The sequence below is a fragment of the Haemorhous mexicanus genome, chromosome 2 (genome assembly GCF_027477595.1).
Source record: "Haemorhous mexicanus isolate bHaeMex1 chromosome 2, bHaeMex1.pri, whole genome shotgun sequence".
Taxonomy (NCBI): domain Eukaryota; kingdom Metazoa; phylum Chordata; class Aves; order Passeriformes; family Fringillidae; genus Haemorhous; species Haemorhous mexicanus.
Window position 1 is genome coordinate 71,763,264 of NC_082342.1, and position 23,453 is coordinate 71,786,716.

The 23,453-nt window shown below is 39.4% G+C and overlaps 1 protein-coding gene and 1 long non-coding RNA gene across 4 annotated transcripts in view; one reads left to right on the forward strand and one right to left on the reverse strand.

Moving 5' to 3' along the window:
* LMO7 (LIM domain 7) overlaps positions 1-23,453 on the forward strand; it is a 132,117-nt gene that overhangs the window by 59,219 nt on the left and 49,445 nt on the right. The window lies entirely within an intron of this gene.
* On the reverse strand, positions 20,088-22,833 carry LOC132323675 (uncharacterized). Its single transcript, XR_009485399.1, has 2 exons — positions 22,546-22,833; positions 20,088-22,115 (listed from the first exon to the last, which is right to left on the reverse strand). It is a non-coding gene; the product is annotated as an uncharacterized LOC132323675 (long non-coding RNA).

The window sequence follows — 23,453 nt, forward strand, 5'->3', positions numbered from 1 at the left end:
CCGGGGAGGTCGAGATAGTGAACTGTTGTGCAAGGTATGTTGTCCAACTCGTCCCGACGTGAAACCGCGGTGCCCAGGAGAGGTCAGCCGTGAAATCCATCCAGTGGGTCTGTAACCGAGGCTTTTTTGGGTCCTTGCAGCACCGCCAGTTCCCTTCCCGGCTCCGCGAGCAGAGAGTAAGGCTGGAATTTGAAGTTGTCAGGAAGCAACAGTGGTTTTACATCATACCTTCCCAGCAATGGTTTAATTAGTGTTTTTCAAAAAAGCAGATTCAACTATTGAGTACTTCTTATGGACAGCAGTGTGGGGGGTCTGGGTTAGAGTCAAAAGCACTGCCAGCCATACAACCATGTTCTTGCAATTTGTTTCAGAATGAGTTTGCTTCTCCACACATTATATATCACATGACAGTCCCACAGTGTGTATTAAATGCTTCCAGAGTAATTCAAAACTTCTGTATCTGAGCATGCTGTAAAGTGGTGTCCTAAATATACTAGCACTTTTGATATATTTAGGAGGTTAGAAGGGGATGGGAGGAAAGTTTTATTCCAAGAAATAAAGGAAATAAGTTACATGAAGATAACTCTCTCCATTGAAAAGTTAATTACAGAAATAATTTTATTACCCAGAAGGCAAGCTGTTCTTCAGAGGATTTTCAGAGAGATTTATATTTGTGTCAGGAGAGAAATGCTGTCTGATCAGGACTTTTATCTGATGTGTCCTTTTATTATTTAACAGAAATAAGTAGTTTCATACAATCAAGATGGATTACAAATGTCTTCAAAACTTGTAGGATGCCAGGCCTCAGAAAAGGGGTACTATTTCATGTCTTGCTTTTGTCTTATCCTCTGCTAACTCTAGTTTCATAATTACAAGTAAATAATTTCTTGTCACCAAGGAAAACTTTTCATCTGCTGACTTATTCAAAAGATTGCATTTAACTTTTGGATTTCTAACATTTCTAAGCAAATTCATTTCGCTGCTATCACCTGAGGCTAATTGCCCACATCTTAAAGCAGCTGTGATATGCTGTTTGGGATAACATTAATGTGTGCCTGAAGCAGTGTGTATTTTGACACCGCAAGAGGACTGCTGTGTTCTGCTGTTGCACTGCTGTTAGCACAAGTTTTTTTATCTACTCAAAATAGATTAAATAAACTGTTGCTTAGAAAAAGTCATCTTAACAGGCAGAGAACAGGATGCTGGTAGGACATGCATATACTGTCAGGGAGGACAAGGTGCTTGATTTGCCTTGGATGTTGAAAACTGGTCAGAGGGGAAGGTACCATTAAAAGGGTGGGTCTGCTTCTGCTGCTAAGGAGGACGAGAGAGTTGTCATCTTATGTAAGAACAAAACCAGTCTTTCACATTGTCTGGGAGGTTGCATCTCTGTCCCTGTTACACTTGTTCAATTGATCTGTCACCTCAGGAGCTGGGCAGGTCCTCAGGAGGAACACCTCCCTTTTGAAATGGATGAGCTCTGTGAAGCGGTGTTCCATGTGCTTCTCCTGTCTCTGCTGCCAGGCAGTTACCTGTGGTATCTCCTTTTTACCTTGTGGGAAGTCATATGCCCTCAGGCTGTTGCCATCTCAGGCTGCCATCCTGTGCCACCTGGGCAGGCTCCCTTCCCAGCAGGAAGAGTTGTTTTCTCCTTGTAGTTTATTTCTGAGTGTGCTTGCTGCCTTTTGCCGTACCTTTGCTGACAGCACTCTTTCTGATGACCACTGCAAAGCCATTCAGAGTTACCAAACTCTGTTACGTGGTGCAGTGTTCTTGTGTCACCTGAGATAAGGTCAAGACCCTCAGTTCCTCATGAACAGAATCTGTTCCAAGAAAATAATCTTTCTATCTGGTGAGGAGGCTACAACTTTCACTTCTATTTTGTTTTCTCTTGCAAGTGAGATGATGCACAGGCATGATGTGAAACCCTCTATAATTACTAGAAGTAATCTGGGACAAGAGAAGCAAGAATCCTCTTACATATCCAGACTTTCAGTTCCAAGTGATTATGTGATTATCCTTTTTGCAAAGAAAAAGCTCCTTAAAATTTTATTGTTTAGAAGTTTGTGTGAAAAAGGCTGGCTAAAATTACTGGTTGCTGCTCCAAACCTTGCAAACTTTACGCTTTGCCAGATCAGCAAGATTAGTAGTTGGGTAGTGTGGAAAAATGGTCCTGGCATGGATGATTTCTTTTCTGCCAGTGAAAATGGGAGTGTGGATTAATGTCTGAGATTTATAGTTCAGTCTTTCTGTAAATCTGCAGAAGTTATTGCTCAGTGGTATAGCAGAGCAATATGTCATGTGTTCCAAGAAGGATCATCCAGATGGACTTGCTCCTCACATACCCTGTCTGGCAGTCATGTGCATATCATCTTGTTCAGTGGCTGGTTATTTGTGTCAATGCATGTGTGTCCCTCTTCAGTTCTTTTGTTATATTTGATTTTCATTTCTTGGAGTAGTGTTTTATTATTTCTAATTGGAGATGTTGTTTTACAACACAGCAGTTAGTGAAGGTTTTTAAAATTTATTTATACTAAAGCAAGATTGTCTTAATACTTCATTTGATTCTTTTTTGGTTCTGTCAAAGTAAGAATGTAATACATGCTTAGTGACTCTCAGTTGTCAGCATGGTTACTATTTAAAAATGTTAAGCACTTCCTCACCCAGCTCTTAAGGGGTGACACACCCAGTTGTTCCCAGCTGTGGAAGGGTTCTTAATAAAATCATGCCATGGAGTTATAAGGGAGAGCTCACATAGGCAGATGTCAAGCATCAATTCTGATGGAGTTTATCTCAATTATCAGTTTTAAAGGAGACAGCCTCAATGCTCAGAGTGAGAGTATAAATTCAAATTTGTCTTTGAAGAAAATTAATTCTTCTACATGAAAAAGTTTATAATTCTGTAAAATGAGATCTCCAGTTAAAGAATATCATTAAATTTTAATATTAAATAAAAAAATGGTGGGTTAATAGAGTAAAATATTAAACTAAGAAAAAAAAAAGAGAAAATTTACTGCAAAATCCTAAATAGAAAACTTTTTTATAGCTACCACAGCCCTGACGTCTGATGTTGAAGTTTTACGATACTAATTTCATTTTTCAATTATAGGGCAAATTAAAATACTTAGCTGCCACTAATATTGTTACTACATTGTTATATTTAGAGTATGTCTTGAGTGAAACTAAAAACTGAGGCCACACCTGGAGCACTGTGTCCAGCTCTCAGGCACCCACCACAGGAAGTATGTGGACCTGCTGGAGTGACTCTGAGGAGGGCCACGAAGATGAGCAGGGAGCACATCTCGTATGAAGGCAGGCTGAGAGAGCTGGGGTTGTCCATCCTGAAGAAGGGAAGGCTCCAAGGACAACTTCCAGCACCTAAAAGGGGCCTAAGAAAAAGATGGAGAGGGACTTGTCACAAAGATGCATGGGATAAGACAAATGATAATAGTTTTAAACTGGAATAGAGTGGGTTTAGTTTTAGATATTGGGAAGAAATTCTTTTCTGTGAGGGTGGTGTGACACTGGAATAGATGGAGCTGTGGATGCCTCATCCCTGGAAGTGTTTGAGATGGGGCTTTGAGCAATCTGGTCTGCTGTGGAAGGTGTCCCTGCCCATAGCAGAAGGGTTGGAACTAGATGATCTTTGAGGTCTCTTGCTATCCAAACCATTCTGTGATTTTTTTTCCCAAGATAGATCAAAGTATCTCATCACCTTGCAGAACCTGGTATTTGGATTATGCCTTCATCTTTTTGCTGGCCTGCACTTTTTCCACATATTCATTATCAATCTTGTAATATGTTAATTATGTAAAGCAAAGAGAAAACCCTGTTGGAGAAGTTTTGCTGAAGTGAGACTTGGTGCATACATGAGATGAAATAACAGAACTATGACTTTGGCCTTGGCATTTCAAAATGTTGGGTAGTTTTTAACTTAATCTGCCTAATGTTTCTTTAGCATAATATTTTTTTCATGAATTTCTAAACAAAAAGCAATCCTGGAAAAATTAAGATGCCATTTTTTCTGTAACATAAAGCTCCCTATAACTAAAGCCAACTTGAGAGAAGTGACAACTGTTACATGAGTGTTCATCCTTGTGTTCCTGCATTTCAGCTGAGCTTTTGAGACAGGCTCTCTATTTCAGTTCAAGATAACACTTTCTGAATTTAAAATACCACCCAAAGTAAGTGTTTCAGAGAATAGATGCTTTCTAAATAAAACCTGAGAAAATTAAATAGTTGCTGTGTGGTATGGCTGTAAGGACATATTTGCACCTGTTGTTCCATTTGGAGCAGGATATGCTCATGAGGTGCTCTTCTGATTATATAAGAGTGAACTATTATACCAACCTTAAGTATTTTAAGCCTATGTACAGAATCACTACCTTGCATATCAGCTCTTGTCTCTTATCAAGAAACCTTCTCCTTTTAGGGGTTGTCAGAAGGGAAGCCTTCTAGCAGTGAGTTAAGCTAAACACAGTGCCCTATAGTACCTATCTTCTTTAGCCTGTAATTTAAATTACAGTAGTTCCAGTGCAAATTACTGGTTTTGTGGTAGGAAGTAGCTGTACACTATTTCCTGATATAGTAGATATTGAATTAAAAAATATTCTTTTTTAATAGTAGTTGATGTTTCTTATGACTTGAATGTTCTTCCTGTCCAGTCCCAGGGAATATGCTGCATTTCCTGATTCCACTTCTGTTTCCTGCTCAGGGTGCTTTTTTTGCAGGGTAAACAAAGGCAAAGTGAAATTTCTGTTCTATGGGATGAACATTAGCACTGTTGGGCAGACCACTGAAGAAAGCAATCTACATAGAAATTCCTGAAAAGATGATCTTATGAGTGGAAAACTGTTGTCAAGGCTCTTTGGAAATTTTTGGAGAGCTTTAATTGTAAAAGCAATACCACATCTCAGTCTTTGGAGGAATTTTTTAGGTTTGCTTTACCAGTATCATTCAACTCTTGAAACTGTTTGGCAAATCAGGTGAAGCTGAGGCATACCTGAAAGCTTGAGGTGTGATGATGAGACACTCTTTTGGGACTTGCATCTTATTTTGCCCTTCAGGAAGAGCTGTCGTATTTTGCTCAAAGGAGTCATAGTCAAATACCCCGAAAAGGGATACTTGAAAAGCCAACCAAACAAGACCCCAAACCAACCTCAAAAACAACAATGAAAGGAGAGAGAATGCAGATGAATTTGTGGACAGATAGTTCAGAGATGGTGTTTTTTGTTGATAATACTGAATTTGGTGTCTTCTTTCATATTTATTTGCTTAGTTACTACATTATCTTGAATTTTTTTTTTTTTTGTTCAAGAATTGAATGCTTGCAATAAGAGAGTATGATAGAGCTGAACCTGAACTTGCTGTGCTTATTTTTCTAAGAAACACTCATTTTAATGAGTTGAAAAACTTATTTTCTAATTTGGCCTCATAATTAAAAAAAAAAAACCCCAACCAACTCAAAGCACTCTCACAACACAGAACCACCCTTTCCTGCCTTTTTATTTTGCGTAGAATAGAAAGTGGTGAGATGGATGAAAGCCAAATGCCTCAGTGGATGAAGTATGAAAATGATTGGACCAAAATTGTGTCTCCTTAAATTCTCTTGCTTGTACCTATGTGACTGAAGAGTCAATCATCCCAAAAGCTTCAGCATTTTAGAAACTATGTGAATTCAAACTGAGGTGAAACAAATAAGAGACAGCTTATTGTGGGTCTTGAAAACTGAAATGCAAACCATTTAACCAAAATTAAATTAGGACAATGGATGCGACTTTCCCCCTCCCATTTATATTCAGGAAATAACATTTTTTACACATATGGTTGTAATAGGCCTTTATTGTGGTAACTAAGTTTCCTAGTGACAGTTCACTTGAAATGGAAAAGTGCAGCACTTCAGACTGAAATGTTTCTACAACTCTGTAAGTGTGTAAGTTCTCTTTTTGCTGTGGGCATTGTCAAAGAAATGTATTTGCTTCCTGGTTATAGCTATATTCTAAATATTGAAATTGCTCTGTTTATTTTTTTAATGATATAGCTACTTTCAAGATTAGTAATTTCACATGTTTTACTTTTCTTAGTATTTGGGACAATTATGTAGAGATAAAGAAAAAATTTATTTTCTTCAATATTGTGAAACTGATGTGCTTAAATGTAAGATATTCATGCTCATGTCACTAATCTGTGCAAACTGTAAATCATTCCAGTAAAAACATTGTAGGCAATAAAATATGTTCCAGACTTTGGACCATACCTGCTAGAAATTTACCTCCAATTCTTAAGTTTAAAGTCTATGAAGTCTTAGGTGTGGTGCTATTTAATCTGTCTGCTTTAGTTTCTTGTCATTATGAATAATATTGGAGATAAATCACTTTTGCTGTTGAGTAATTTAAAAGTTAATAATTTACACTTCCTTTATCAGATTATACTTTTGATGGCATTTGCTTTTTTGTGAAGATGATTCTGCTCTAAGAATGAAGAACTCTGGAGTTCTGTATCTGTACCTAGACGTGTGCAGAGGAGGAGTTTGAAAAATTCAGAGTAACAATGCAGGTGTAGCATCTGTTAGTTGTATCAAAAGCAATTCATGTATCTCTAGTGACACAGATCCAGAGGCTTATATTGGAATTCAGGTAGTTCTTCTACAGAATTGAATGATTCCCTGAAGAGGATTGCAGTAGCTTTCTACAGAATTGCACTGTTTTGTTCAAAGTCATCATATTTGATCCTATTACATTTCAAAAGTATCTTAGGGATAACTGTGGTGGGGAAGGGGCTAAAAAACTATTATTACTGTAGGCCTTTATGCTTTTTCAATGTTTGCTTGTATTAACAGAAGTGTATCTAGCATTTTTGGATTCCCATGGGAATCCATCTAAATCTTAAATACCTGTATTCATTTTAATCCCCTAGCTTCCCAGGATTAAATGCAGTTTATAAAACAATGCATGAGAAGGAAAACAGCATTTTTGATGAGTAGCAATGAATACCTTACAAAAGGAGGTAAAGAGAAAGCCTGCATTTTTTGGTGGTGGCTCTTTTTTCCTCCATACAAAAAAAGTGTTTGTGTCTGATGTTGGAAATTGAATGACTTGACTAACATAAGCTTTTTGTAACATCAATTACACAGAAACATGTATGAAAGTTCACTATTGTATTATTCTAAATTGTATTTTACTGCTAAATTGCTGAAGTTCAGTTAGTTTTTCTGTAGACAACTCAACAGGAAGGGCTGCTATATTTAAATAGTGGGGGAAGCTGACTTCTTGAAGTTTTCCATGGATACAGGAGTTTGCCAGTTCATCATACTCTGGAAATAGAGAAAGTAAAGCTGAACAGTGCATTGACAGTTTTTGATCCTGCTTCATGCAAAGCCCTACTTCTGGCCATTTTTATTCCTTTCAGACATTTCAGTTCTAACTATTATTACTGCTTAATTGGAGCACTTATTGTATCCTTTAAAGTGATAATATTGCCTTTTTTTTTTTTTGCTGTGAATGTTACAGAATGCAATTGGCAATGAAATAACAATTTCAAATATTCTTATAAACTGCATTTCCAGAGGGTTACATGGTTGTTTTCATGCCGTCACTGAAACCAATTAAACAAAATAATGTCTCACCACATGGTTAGATGATAAGAAGGGGTGGAGGGTTGGAAATAAAGAGCCCTAGATAGCAGCCAAGCTTAACCACACAAAGGCATGTTTCTTTTAAATGATAGAGATCTGTTGTCTTTAAGAAACAAAAGGAAAAAAACCCCAACAACAAAAACAAAAGAAAACCCAAAAGGGGAACTGTTCTCCAGACTGTACAAGCTGGATGATCAAGCTCAGGATCTCCAGCCATGCACATCCTGGTGATCTCCACTCAATTTGCTCCAGTTTATCCATGTCTTTCCTGTACTGTGAGACACCAAACTGGAGACAGCAGCATTACCGAGGTGGCATAGTAAGTGCTGAGGAAAGGGGGAATGATGGGCTCTGTCAGCCTTGTGGCATGCTCTGTTTTGCACACGCATGCACCATCTCATTCAGCGCTGGGTGCTGTTGGCCAGTGTTGCCAGGACTGGCTGCTGGCTGAGGTTCAGCCCAGCAGGACCACCAGGCCCAGCTCTCCACCCCACTCTGCAGTTACAGGAATTGGGTCCATCCATGGGGCAGGACGTGGACTTTGTGCTTATTGGATGTCATATGAGGTTCCTGCAGAGCCAGTCCTCCCAACAGCCCTGCCCTCCAGTATAGGTATCCCCTCCCTACGATTCTGTCTGCCCAGGGAGGGAGCGTGGTATCAGAACCTGACTCAGAAAGCAAAATTCTGAAAGCTGCTGCAGCTGGTTTCTGGGACTAGAGTAAGAAGGTTGACTAATGCTGATGATATTTCCTCTTTCCTTTCCCTTCCAGAAAAAATGTCCTGCAAATGTAAACACGCACACACCTTTGAACCCAGTACGTACAGATATGCATCAACTGACGTGGATTCCAGTGCGTTATATGATAAAATATTTAACTGGGGCGGGGAAAGGGAGTCCAAGTTCAAAATACTTCTGCTCTTGCAAAGGCTATTAAATTACAGACAGCCACTTGTTCCCTGTGAATAACCACTGAAATACACTTGTCAGATTTATGATGCAGTAATGTATTCTTTTTAACTCTGTGACCTGATGTTGTAAGATGCCCTCAACTGTGATAATTTTTGGGGGTGAGGGATGTACTTGGTAAAGCACTAGCTAAAAATGCCTGAGCTAACAGAAGGCGGTTTATTTATGTGTGGTTTGACTTGAAGCTGTCACGTATTTTCAACACGGATCTGTACAGTTAGAGAATTACTGTACAATTCCACAACTGAATCCTAAGCTGTCCAAGTATACCAGTGTTAACTACTCTTGTAAACAGCTTTTAGTAGTAATTTTCAGGTTATTTTTTTCAGAAACTGTGCTCTTTTTATGTATAAAATAGAAAGAAATTTGGGTTGCTTTAATGAGAACAAGAAAACTTAGAGAACAATTTTGGTTTTGTGTATGAAATGATGAATTCTGGAATACCTAATACTGCTCAGGCCTGAGGTAAATGGGTCAGAGGTTTTGTGAAGGCAGTGTTCAGTGCCAGTCAAAAAAACCCCAAACAAACAAAAGTACAACCAAGCACACACAAAAAAAGGACCCAATCTTATTCTAGAAACAAGTATTAGGAATAGGAAAACCAGTTGTACTCTACTGTGCTGCTGTGGTTAATCTGGCATTTGCTGGTGTTGTAATACCATATGAAGCTTTAGGCTTGGATAATTTTCCCTTTTATCACTTTCTCACTTGCCCAAATTCCCCCAAAAGAAGGTCTATGGAACTGGAATATCTTCACCCTCATGGCATCTCTCTGACTAAAAGTAGGAATAGCTTCCCCTGCAGGCTTACTTAAGCATGCTGAGGGTCCTGAATGAGAGGTGATGGATGAAGGGGAGAGCTGGACAAAGCTGCAAGCTTAAAACAAACAAACAAATAAAACCCTATCAGATGGTATGGACAAGTGATTCAGCTGGTCACTGAGTGCCATGTTATATGAATAATCAATGAAGGGGAAATAGGCTTCCTTGCCAACAGATGATGTGGATAATCAAAGGTTACTTGCATTCAAGGAATAGTGGAGAAGTTTAAGGGAAATCTTTTAAGAGTTACTTAGTATGTGGAAACCACATCTAGCTTAGAAAGTCTACAAGGGAGAAGCATCTTTCCCATCTGTTTTTGCTCTTCCTTAGGCAGCCACTTGGGATTACATGGGAGGATGAGATCTTGGGCTTGATATAGTTTTTGATCTGGCCCCATGTGAATGTTCCTGTGTGTGGCTTTGGAAAGATTGCATACAGTAAAAGCTGCTTTTAACTTCTGGAGCTCTATGGAAAACTCCAAGAAGCAAAACTAAGGAAAAATAAATAAAAAATCATATGGAAGCATTGAATTTAATTTGATAAATCAATCAAGCAATCTGCTATTGTTAAGCTTTAGGAAATGTGGAACATTGTATGTAAAGCTATCTGAAAAGATGAATAAAATCATGGTAGGTATCTTAATCCAGACCAGTATTCTGTATGTGACCAGGTTGTGCAATCACAGGGGAAAAAATGTTATCATTAATTATTAGCAATTTAACATATGACAGTTTTTCATTAAGCCATTGGAAGTTTCATGAAAAGCTTTGGAAGAATAATGAATAAGAATGGCTGTTAAAATAAGCTGGTACATATATTTGCCTGCGCTATATTCAGCATAGTTGCTTAAAAGCTACTTTTTCTCTCAGAAGATCAGTTAATTTAAGAGGTTTTGTTACTGATTTTGGCAAGGGAAGTGTAACTGTAAAATCACACATCAGATGGTTATGTAGAAGGCACACCCACACAGGTTGAATAAGCACAGAATAAGATGCATTGGTAATGATACTCTGCTTGTCCTGCAAAACCCTCTCTCTCTGTGCAGAACATTTTATTCTTTGAAATCTGAGCTTGCCTCTGGTATTGAATGTTGGCTGCTGTTGGGAAATCATACAAAAGTCACTTAGTGCTGGTGGTTTAGTAGTATTTGCCATTTCGTAGTGATATTTTTATTCTCTCAAGAGGAACAGAATCTCTTGCAAAAGCATAATTTGCTTTTTATAAACAACATTTTGTCTTTCTGAAGCGTGTTCCTCATAGAGCTGCAAGCAAAGTCCTTAGTTCAATTCTGTTTTCTCTAATACTGTTTGAATAATTTGTTAATGTATTCAACAAGCTAGTCTGATAAATAACCTACACAGAAATCCCTAGTTATCCAGGTAACATACTCAGTCTGGCATCATGATGGTGACCTAAATGACGCGACTGCATTTGTAAATTACTTCTATTTTTTGCTCAGTATTGTTTGTTTCATTGCTAGGATAAGATTTAAATCTACAAATTCAGGGAATGGTGGCATCGAATAGGATGAGTCTGAGTGCTTGAGTTTTGCTTGCTTGGGTGCCATGTGAGCAATGGGTGGCCCAGCAGCTGCTCTCAGTGTGCACGGGGCTGCCAGCACAGGAGGACTAAGGCAGGTGCTCCGTCCCTGTGCCGTGTCAGGTGTGGGCCAAAGTTGCTTGCTGAAATTCCTTCCTTTAATGAACAGTGTGAATTTTATCAGGAGAAAAGCTGGAATGAAGGACTGGAACTTAGTTTTCTCAGAAAGTATGTTTACACAACGGGGCACTGCAGTGAAAGGGCAGGCAAGGGGGATGGGGGAAAGTTGCACCCTCAGTCAGTTTGCAGATGACACCAGTCTGGGCAGGAACATTGATCTGTGGAGGGTATGAAGACTCTACGGAGGGATCAGGACAGGCTGGATGGATGGGCTCAGGCCAGTTGGATGAGGTTCAACAAGGTGAAGTGCCAGGTCCTGCTCTTGGGTCTCAACATTCAAATGCTTGGGGAAGAGTGGCTGGAAAGCTGCCCAGCGGAAAAGAACCTGGGCATGCTGGTTGACAGCCAGCTGAACATGAGCCAGCATGTGCTCAGGTGGCCAAGAGGGCCAATGGCATCCTGGCCTCTATCAGCAAGAGTGTGGCCAGCAGGACCAGGCAGTGATTGTGCCCCTCTACTCAGAACTGGTGAGGCCACACTTTGAATCCTGTGTTCAGTTTTGGGCCCCTCACTACAAGACAGACATTGAGGTGCTGGAGTGTGCCCAGAGGAGGGCAGGGGAGCTGGTAAAGGGTCTGGAGCACAGGTCTGATAAGGAGCAGCTGAGGGAGCTGGGGCTGTTTAGCCTGGAGAAAAGGAGGCTCAGGGGGGACCTCACTGTCCTCCACAACTGCCAGGTGGGGGTCAGCCTCTTCTCCCAAGTAACAAGTGACAGGCCAGGAAGAAATGACCTCAAATTGTGACATATGGCCAACCAATTGTGTGGTTAAGAATTGTGGTTTAGTAAATTTTTCTTCAATTAAAACACTTGTGAAGCATTGGAACAGGCTGTCCATGGCAGTGGTAGAGTCACCATCCTTGGAGGTACTTATGAGTCTTGTAGATGTGGCACTTGTAAACATGGTTTAGTGATGAACTTACAAGTGCTGGGTTAATGGTCAGACTCAATGATCTTAAAGGTCTTTTCTAACATAAACAATTCTATGATTCTATTAGGGTTCAGGAGAAATGGAGAAGCAGTGAGCAGTCAAAATTTCTTCTTGTCACCTGTTGCCCAAGAATGTGTTTGTGTGGTTCCCATCATTTAAAAATGACTTTTTACTGCCTGATCAGTGAGAGAGAGAAGCAGCCTGCTTTCATCTCCCGGGGCAGGAATCTTTTTGATGGACATGTACCAAAGGCACGTGTACATTACTTATAGAAGGGGCTTTTGTTTGCAGAATTTTTGTCAGGAAAGCAAATATGTTCAAGCTCCTAGAAACTGTTTGGTCAGGCTTAATTGCATGTAGGTTTTGGCATTCAACATTTAATGGAACATGTTACTGTTATTTGTGCATCTGCAGTCACAGGAGAGACTGTCCTCCTTAAGAGCTAAAGTAAGCAGCAGTAGGCACAGTGGAAGAAAACTACTAAACTTTGGAGGTTTTTCCTACCTTCACATATGAGAGGATACTCCAGCTAATTAGTTCAGGTTACTTCAACTCTTGGTAATGTGGCTTCTTTTTAACGCAATTTTGAATTATGAATATGAATTGTCCCTTCAGTTTCAAAACAAGTGCATTGAAATTTTTCTTTTTTTTTTTTCTTTACCTGTGAAAAACTTCACAATCTGCTTTTACTGCTAAGACAAGGTAGTATCTGCTTGGTTTCTAGTTCCTTCTAGTTTGTAGGTAGTCTATGTGCCACCACTGCTGTTATTTGGAATAGCCTTCTGTAACTCTTCAGCTAATTTGGGATACCCAGTAAAGATGCTTTCCCGCTGTTTTCATTCTCTATTGCTCAGATGTCTCTGCCAGGCAACTCACAAAACAAACAGCAACACCAGGTCAGCTTCAAAGAGTGCACGCTTTGAAGTAGAGAGCAGATGACAGTTATGAAAGGTTAGTCTTTAATGGTATTACAAAATGTAGCTGTACAGGTTTCCATGCATTTGCTTATTAAAGTGTGTAATGCACCAATACTCATGTACAAAAAAATAATTAGTGCGTAGTTTTTAGAAAACGTTACCTTTTACTTTCTCTAGTGGCAGAGGATGCAGCAGAGATGAGTTTATGGCCTGAATTTGAAAGCATGTGACTCTTTTTTAAATGATGGTCAACACAGCAAATACAGGAACAAAGAGAAGAGTGTAAGACAAACTGGATATGGATGGTCAACTTAACACTCTCAGAAGAGAGAGGGCAGAAAAAGTTGTCTTGTTAAATACGGCAAGTTTCAATCCATTCTAATCTTAGTGCCTGCAATAAAATTAATAATTACCTAAGAGAGTAAATACTGTGATATTGTGTTCATTGGATAATTATCTGCCTAATTTTTCAAAAGGAATTGCTTTTTGTTTCAACAAAAGCACTATTACTGCTGGTGATGCTCACTGGCCAGTCTTCATCTTGTGAAAGAACTTTGGTAAGCCTTGGTTGTACCCATGAAACACAGGATCCTCTATGCAAGCTAAAATTAGCAAAAATAAAAACTGTTGTGAAAGAAGTAGAATTTAAAAGCAATTTTTATTTTTGTAAGCTGTTCTGTAATCATGAATGTGTTAGTGAACTTATTTTTGAGGGGAATTGGTATGACACTCAAAATAAGTGCATATGAAATTTTACAAATTGAAAATCAGCACAGACTTAATTTAAATGTGCATTTATGTATTTTAAATGGCCTGTTTACTTCACATCCAATCTGTTGATTTCTGTGCTATCAGCATTCATCAATTTTAATTAAAAGGAGAGGAAGCTTGAGAGTGCATTTGAGATGAGAGTTCATTTTTTTCCCTTTGCAAAGAATGTTATTTCTGTGCTTTTAATTTATTATTCTTTTCCTTGTGGAGTTCCTTTTTAAAAGATTGCACAGTTTTTGTTGGGAGCTTTATTATGCAAAAAAAAGTTCAAGTATACTCACCTGTGTACCTATCCTGTGTCAGGGCTTTTCCTTCAGGGCCTTGGGTAATAACTATGTTACTTCTAATAATATTTCAAGTAATTACATGTTTGACATTCTGTCTGGAGTTCATGCAACAGTTCTGGATTTCTTTCCCTAGCAGAAGCTTCCAAAGATTCTTTCCTACCTGAAAAAAACTTGGGGCGCATATTTTTACATGTATTCAATGTGCTGTTTTGTAAGGGAAGAGCTCAAAATGCAGTGTGGCAGAAGGCTTCATGTCTATCTTCTTTCTGAGCAGTAAATATCTGACTATTGGAGTGGTTCTGAATCGGCATCTCTCAAGAAATCAGCATCCAACAGATGGCTGATTTGTTATTTTGTGAACTGCTTTTGATAGTACTGATTTCCGTTACTAAAGATGATGCTTGCATAACTTAGATGGCAGAATGAGCTGTTTTTCAGTATCTTAGGAAACTGTTGTACTGTCCTACTCTGCCATAAATGCATTTCCTTGATGATGAAGACATTTGTATGTCTTTGTACCTTCAGTTGCTAAAAAAAAAAAAAAATCTACAAAAGGGACCTCTATTAAATTTATTTTTAAAATATATTACTGTAGCTGTTTAAGTGGACCACTAACTGCATCTACACTGAAATGGAGAGAAGGTAATACATTAAGAGTATTCCACCTATTTTTTCATGGTATTTTCCACCTGTCTAACTTCATGCAGTAAGAAAGTGGTGGCCTTTTGCAAAGCACTTTCAGTGTTGTGTGGGCAGTGTGGTCAACAGTTTGCTGTCTGACAACAAACCTGATGATAATGCTCAAGCTTATCATCCATGTTTACTATCTGTGGGTCAAAGCGTGAAGATGTTTCACCCTGCTCTCTTCTCCTGTACTTTCCAGGGGTTACCTTCCTGTCAAGGAATAGCTGGGTTTTGCCACAATTTAGCAACCTATTCCTAAGCCATCAGCAGAGATTGATGTATCCTCTCCTCACTGGAGGATACTACTGGGTATTCCTCCTCCACACTGAGTTAATTTCTGCTTGTGGTTCTGTTAGCCTGAAGGTGAAAAGAAGAAGGGGAGATCTTGGTAATTATTCTGAGTCTCACAGTTGTAAGGTGCGTGTTGGTGATGAGACCGCTGAGATGACTTTTTGTGTGATTCTTCTGCAACTGTAATTTGTTTCAGGTAGAATTAAGTATAATCAAGAGGAGAAACATCCCATAAATTTTATTGAGCTGCCTTTTAATTTTTCATCCTGTCTAGACTATCAGTCCTAATTGCAGGATGATGGTAAAGTCTTGGCTTTTCACTGAATTGTTAAACTATGAATATAGTGACAGCACTGTTACTCTTGGGATTTCTGAATAAAATAGGGCCAAACACTTGAGATCAAAAGGGATACTTTCATAGACAATTCCAAGGTGACAGGTCTGAATGTAGCAGTTGCTAATGCAGCATGTGTACTGTCCCATGGGAAGCTGCAGTTTGTGGTAAACTGGCACTATTGACATACTTGTCAGTTTAACCATTAGTTTGATAATCTTTCCAATGATTAAATGCAGTAATGATTGTGCTTCACGGAGGTTTTGAGACACCCTTAGTTTTCAAAAGCTGTGGAATCCTAGATGAGAGTCTCAAGATTTTTGTTAATCTTCTCTTGGTGTTAAAGAGTGCCTGTTTTTCTTGTAGAAATTATGAGGACTGTTGGACAAAGCATTTATAGAATAACCCCGTCAAGAGCCTGAGGGTTGCTTTTGTGTTTTTTTGGCTCTGTGGTTTGATTGACTTCTGGGAAGGATAGCTTACAGCCACCATGTGGGTCTTAAGGAACCCACTTCTCCAGTGCGTCTTCTGGCTGGGCAGCTGGTGAAATTCTGCAGATGGCTAACTGCAATTTCCAAGACTTGATGCATGTAGTATCTTCTTTCTCGTGAGAAGGAAGATTCCCAATTTAGCATTTACTCATGCACTCGTTAAAGATGTTGGGAATATTGCCATGGCCTCACTTGGAGCAGAATCTGATCGTTTTGTTCCACTCCTTCCCTACCAGCAGACTTAGTTGTAATAGCTTGTTGGAGCATTTTGGTGATGTCTTAATTGGTATATTAAGCCTTTTTTTTCCCTCAGTCATCAGTTTTGTGATACAAATTACATACTTCATGAGTACTGGTGAAAGAGTGGTGTGAGATCATCTATAGTTCCCTGGCTGGCTAGGATTGTTTCCCATATCATTAATTTTCTTCAAGTTTTTATTTTCAGACTCCTCTAACTTTACAACAGAAACTCTTAAATGACTAATAGCACATTTGGTTTCAGTTGGTTGGGATGGTCAGAATGAATGTAAACTCCAACTTCAGAGGTATATGGTGAGACTAGCTTAACTTCTCTCCTCCCCCCACCCCTCTTTTTTTTTGCCTCCCACACAAGTTTTCTAACATTCTGGCAAAGCAAGTATTTGGACTTTTACCCATTCTCTCACTTTACAGTAAAGAAGCATTCATTTTTCCAACATTAAAAACTTGGCAAGAAAACCTGGCCCCAAAATGTTAATGTTTTGAGCAAATGTTTAAAATTACCCTCTGACTTGGCTGCTCCAAGCAGCCTTAAAGCACTGTTTTCTTTTGGGGTGGAAAAATTGTTTTTCACCCAAAAAAAGCTAATTAAAAGAGGTAATATTTATCCAGTATTACTGATAGCAACAAATTGAATTTATATATTTCAAATGTTATAGAAATAAATCTGAAACCATAAGAAACCTGAATCAGAATAGCTGCATCCTTAAGGAACTCTGTTAATTGTGGATGTTTCAAGAGCTGAGGATAGGAGGTGAGAATTGCAGGAAATGTGGAAAATACTATATACTTGTGTTAGATCTTGTCCGTTCCCTAAAAGAAAAGGGGCACATTTTTCCTTAAGTGTACTACACTTGGTGAATTCTTCTTGATTTTTGTATCTTGTTTTTGGTTTAAATGTTGCTGCTACTTCACACCACGTCTTCTGGGAGAGCTGGTTTGAGGCAATACTTCCTCTTTCAGTGTTTTTTTTCTGTTAACCTTTCATAAATATTTGACTTTGCATTAATTGAGGAACTCTTTCCCAGCTCTAAGTATATTTTTACAAATGCAGGCAGATCAAGAAAACATGGGAAATAATAAAGTTCCGTTGTATTTGCATATCTCATTCCTTTTGGACGTATTTGATCACCTTAAGTTAATAGAGAACGGACTCCAATAGAGAGAAGTCAGGTTCAGCCTGTATTTCATACTCTTGTGCTCTGTGTGATGAGTGATGTTGTGCTGTGAGTTGCTAGGGTAACACAAAGAAACATAGAGAAAATACGGCAAAATTCCAAAAAGGAAGCATTATCTTTTTTTTTTTCAGTGCTTCTTATTTGCTCGTGAAATATTTTGCCAGAATATTACTGAGAAAACCCAGTAGTTTTTTTTAAAGCTTTTAGTCCAAGTGTACAGACTAAATGAAATGATTCAGTCATGCAGTAGTGATTTACTTCTACTTAAGGACAAGTGCAGCGTCATTCATCTTGTTTCCAAAATCTTTATCATGGACTAAGCTGCTCTTACCTTGTACCTCCATTTATTCATCTTTGCTCTGCATCTCTATCAATAAATCTAAATTTTTTCAAAGTTCTGGTTCTATCACTCTTTCCCAAAATCTGTGGTTTTAGTAGTCCCCCTTTGAACTGCAGAACAAAAAAGCATTTGTTTTTTAATAATGTGACAAAAGTTTAGAATGAAAAGAGGCTGGCATATACACTGCCCTTATTCTCTGTTCTCCTGTGCAACAGTTTGGCCAGCACTACACTGGAATTGCTCTAGAGGGAAAAATGAGCTATTGGAAATCTGTGAAGTGCCTCCCAGGTGCTGTAAATTCCATGTATCCCCAAAATGCAGGGAGTCTGCCTCTTCTCCAGAAGATATAACTATCCCTCATACGTATATGTGGCATTTATGGGTCTTGGCTTTCCTGAGGAGATGATGACTGGAGTGGACTGAATCCTGGATTACTTTTATGGGCCTAGAATAGGACATCTGTAGCTTCTGCTGGTAACTCTGAGTCACCTGTATGCAGAATTGTTTTCTGAGTATGTGTCATAACAGCAGCCAAGCAGATGCCTATTTGGACTGGTGAAACTGGATGTAGGCACAAGTGTGAACACAGCAATATCCAGTACAAGTTACTGTCAGTCATCTTTTTTTTTTTTTCTTTTTATCAGAGGATATGTTCATTGCCAAATATCTGATATAAATTATGCAGCATAGACTTGAGTTCTGGGTTTTCTTTTTTCTTTTTTTTTTTTTTTTTTTTGCATACCCTGAGGAATTGAGTAAATCTTGTTTTTGAGTGCTATGAGCTGAGGTAAACTGTTTTGCTTATACACAAGGCACTTCTGCTCCATTGCTTGTTTGCTTGACACAAAGATAACAAAGGATTATATTTCCTGGATCTTTCTCTGGGCATGGACTAAGGGAGGAGATTGAATGAAGGAGGTTTTGGGGTGGATTTTTCCTCTTCCCTGTACACAGAGGCTATAAAAATACCTCTCTATGAGCAATCAATGTTGTATAACCTGCCAAATCCTACCTCTTCCCAAGAGACCACCTCTAAATGCTTTATCCAAATTGAACAATTGTGTTTATCCTGGGGGTTGAGTGTAAGAGAGTGCACATAGGCAGTTGCTAGGAGTAGTTGGTAAGTGGAAAATTTTTTACCCTAACTTACCTTGCAGTGATTTGTTTATTCATACCTGGAGTTGGTACAGACATGTCTCATCAAGGCTTGGTGGGAATTAATGTGGTCAGTATTGAGGGCTATTCTAAAAATATTATTTCTGATGTGTGTGTGGAAACTGGTGATGTTGAAATATTCCAGTTAGGTGTGAGAGTTGGGAATAAAAAGGACAATGGCTTTGGAAGTACTTAATAATGGCAAAGAGGCAACAGGCAGTAGAGAAAATGAGTTTTGGTCATCTCATGAAAAATAATGCTGTGAGTTGGCATGGTTGCTGCAGCTTAGCTGAAGCAAATAATCGACTTTTTACATAATATTTTTTTATAATGCTCTTGAACTATTTTTGAGCAAGCTAGCAGCTGCACGTTTTTGTGGTTTTGAATACATGTCTAAAAACTTACGGGATTGCTTTTAGTTGTCTATTTTGATACTCATTTTTCAGTGACTCCCCAGGTATACCAACTATTTGTTTTGGAAAGATTGTTAGCCAAATTGTTAGCCAACATTCCCCATCTTGACTTCTCTTCAAATTATTGTACAAAATTTTTACACTATGGTCTAGATTTGTGTGGGGGAATGAAGGCCAAGGATCTTTAAAACTAAATGCAAGAGAAGTTAATGTAGATGATGATCCTTATGATCAACAGGATGAGCTCAAGTATGTTGATTCTTGAGGTACAAGGAAGGAAAAAGGTAGGAGCCTTTAATGTAATCTTTGTGCAAAGGTCAGCTGAAATATGTGCAGGTTTTTAAATAAGAAAATAGGCAGCAGGGAGATAAAAGGAGAGATTCAGCAAAATCATATGCTCCAAATTCTAAATACCAAAACTTGGGAAGAAATAAAAACCTATAGTATATGTAAGTACTGATATTATAGCTATCTATCAATTTATCTAAAATACTGTGTGCATTAAAGTGCTTTTTTTGTTTTCCTTGAGAAGGAATTAATTTCACCTGTAAAATTAAAAAGTCTTCTTGAGTGTGAACAAAGCTCTGTGTGAGCTGAGAGTCAACTGCACAATTTCTAATACTTTGTGAAGAGAGTCCTTCTTTTCTCATAAAAGTCAGTGGATGTTATGTTTCTTGGCCAAAGTGTACGGCATGTGACCACTAGATTTCAGAAAAAAAATTCCTGCTGGGTTGTTTTTTGTTTTGTTTTGTTTTGTTTTTTTTTTGGTTTTTTTTTTTTTTTTTTTTTGTTGTTTTTTTTTTGGTAAGTGCCACTCTACATCTGGAATTGGAAGTACCCAATAGACATTGGCCAAGCATTCAAGTTTTTTCCTGGAAAAAACAAGCAAACAAAACAGTGCAAGAGATACACAGTTTAATTTTCTGTAGTTAGTGAAGCTGATGAATTTTTAGGTTAGGAACAGAGTAAGAAAAAGTCACGAAGAGGGACCAATCAACAAATCTACATTAATTATTATCAATTTTAGGACAATTTATTTTGGAAAAGATCTCAGAGATCATCCAGTCCAACTTTAATTTTCTTTAATAGAGCTTAATATTTGAGCAGGAAAATGCATGATTCTATCAACCTACTTTTTTCCACAGCAACAACTTGCAGTGAGTGCTCCACACCATTTGCCCTGCTCACCCCTTAGACAAGAGCCGAGGAGTGCTCAGGTTATCATTGAGGCTCTTCTGCTTGTTCTTCTGGGAGATTTATTTTTATTTTTATTTGACAGACATGCCTTCATCCCTACAGGATACTAGTTTTCTCTCTGGGAGAACCTCTAGATTGGCCTAGAAAATGAGGAAGCTGGCAGGGATGGACCACCCAGGGAGGGGTCGGAAAAGAGCATGAGGAAATGGATAATGTTATCGTCTGGTGACTTGCCGGGGTTGATGCACTTTTCTAGAAGTGCCTGTTTTTGTTTTGATAAGGGATTTCAGAATGGTGTGGAGGCACAATGGGTGAGGTCAGCAAGGAAGCACCATGCTCCAGAGGCAGTGTGAGAAGACAGGCTCTGAAGCCATGGTTGGTGATGTGTTCCCACAGAGGGTGTTGGCTGGCTCTGTTCCCTCTCTGCCTTTTCCTTCTTGAGCATTTCTCTTCCACCCCTCAGCTTCAGTAGGTGGGGGCACGGGGTGGAGACAGGCTGCTCATTCATCAGGGCCCACAGAGCTCCTTGCTGCCAGCCAGGGGTTCCACAGGGGCACGGAGAAACGCTGTCTGCTGTCATTTTAGACTCTGTGCTGCTATGATGTGAGTGGCATTGGGTCTGGTGGATGTGTTGCTATGGAAAATGCATGTGCTTTTTATAGTCAAATAGAGAGGTGTGTTTCCAAACGCTGTTCTCTAACTCTGCAGCCATAGCCTGGCTGGTTTATTTCCAGCATTCTCAGCAGTGAACTGTGGCTCTCGGAGTTGAATATCAATTTGCTAAGAATCCAAGTGCTGGAGGAATGTCCTCATGTTTCTGTACCCATGCAGCAACCACATCTTCCACTGGAGCCTTTCTATTCTCAGCAGCACGTGGGAATTCAGTGAAATCCGATAACAGCAATATTAATAGCAGCTGAGTAGGTGGCCAAAGAGGTTGAAATTTAGCACGAGCCCGCTGCTAGTTGGACAGGCAGCGTTCATCTCCTGCGCAGCAACACCCGGCGGGGGTGCGGGAGTCCTTCAAATCCCCTGACATCCTCCTCAGAACCGTAAGTGCAGCTGGTCGGTGTAGGGCTGGAGTGCCTGGAGCTTGGCAAGGAGTGGGGAGGGGGTTTTTCTGCAGCCAGCTGGTCTGCTCCAGCTCCCAGGCCAGCGTATGGCTCTTCCAAGCCCTTCAAAGGGCATCTTGGAGGTGGCACTGCTGCCTTGATGGATGGAAGCTCAAAGGGAGAACACCAGTACTTCTTTTTAAACAGCAATCTGTTCAAGTCTTGTGTTTCTGAGATCTGTGGTTCAGAGGAGAGGACAGAAACCAGGTTGGCAGCTGTTGGGGTTTCTGAAGTATTCGTCACCAAGGATGGGTTTGGCACTGGGCAGGGTGCATTTGTCACTGCCACATTCCTTTCTATCAGTGGGAGTGTCTCTGTTCCTTCTTTCTCCCCGTAAATGGGTTCAGATTTGTCTTATCTCTTTGGACAGGACCACATGTATTCTTGGCAGCTAACCCTCATTTTGGGGAGGACGAATCTCCGTTCAAACTTGCTTCTTTGTTTGTTGGTTTTGGTTTTTTTTTAAATTTTAAATCTTCAATTGATAACTATATTTCAATATGTTTCTATATGAGAAACAGACCCTTCTCTGAATGGGATGCTTTAAAATTATCTTCCAGAATTTTGCTCAGACTTTTGGTATCTTGGATGTGGTCCTGAGCTCCACATTGTTCTTCCTGGAAAATAATAAAGTGAAGTGTTAAAGTAGATTTGACATCATGAGTTGCTAGTTGCTGGAATTTAATACATATAAGGATTTGGGGAAACAAAACCATACCATGTGTCAGAAAAATAAAATCCAAACTATTGAGTTTATTGTTTAAAAAATTTTGAAATAAGTAAAAAAAAAAATCTATCTACTTAAAATGCACTTTTAAGCTCTTTTGTATGGAGGCACTGGAGTGGTGTCTGTAGATGTCAGTGGTTGTATTTTATAATTGGTTAAACTCTAGTTCACGATTTCTTAAAAGTACTTTGGCCTGCTAGCTCCTCTAAGGTCTATGATTGTCTACAATTTAAAAAGAAAATATTTTAAATGCCCCAAAATGCATTAAAATAATCCCAGCAGGCTTTCCTCACTCCTTAAAAATGGGAAGCACAGAGCACCTCTGTCTCAGGGTCATCACGTGGGGGTTCTCATGGTGGTGGTGTCTGGAGCAGCGTCCTCCTCTCCCAAGCCCCCAGCCTGCTCCTCTGCCGTGGTGCCGGTACAGTTGCTTGTTAAAAGCATGATCTAAAACAGATCAGCAAGCTAATTTGGGGGTTGAAAATGTATATTAGGAAAACCCCACAGAAACAGGTGTAGCCCTCTGGCAGTGTGGAACGGCAGTGTGATTCAGGGTTGTGTTGGCATAACCACAGGGGCAGCAAACAGGAGTGGCTGGAAGAGAGAGGGGGACCAGGAAATCCTTAAGCTAGAGCTGCTGCCAAAGCCTTTGTATTGTCAGGCTAGGGCCTTGGTGACTAATTCTGCTGTTTGACCTTGAGCAAACAGTGGAGCTGAGAATAAATTCCTTGAGCTGTGGCTCAGCCTTGTGCTGATCTGCCATGTCACTTTGCTTTATTCTTGTAGAGTGGTCTTTGTTAGAGAAACATCTGTGGGTCTGGAAGTGATGTTTGTCAATGTGTTGTGTTCAAATGTAACAGAGGTGTTTCGTCTCTAAGCGTATCACACGCCAACAAGTGAGAGCTATTCCTGTCCCATTTGTCTTTCTTCTGTTTGCCCAAGGATTGACGTAGATGGGATGATTTACACAGAAGGCATTATTTCTCTGCAGGTGGTTATTCCACATCTTTTTTCATCAGTGTTCAAGTCTGATTTATGCGGTTGTGCTTCACAATTGCTGTTATAATATCCCCCACGTGTTGCTGTCTCGTGGCCTTTAGACTTTAGAGATCTTTTCCGGGGTGGCTAATCTTGAAGTCGTATCTAAACTTTTATTAATACCACTGCCAACATTTAAGGTTCACGCTTTGTGAATCAGGATTCTACTTTTACATTTTGAGACCTCTTT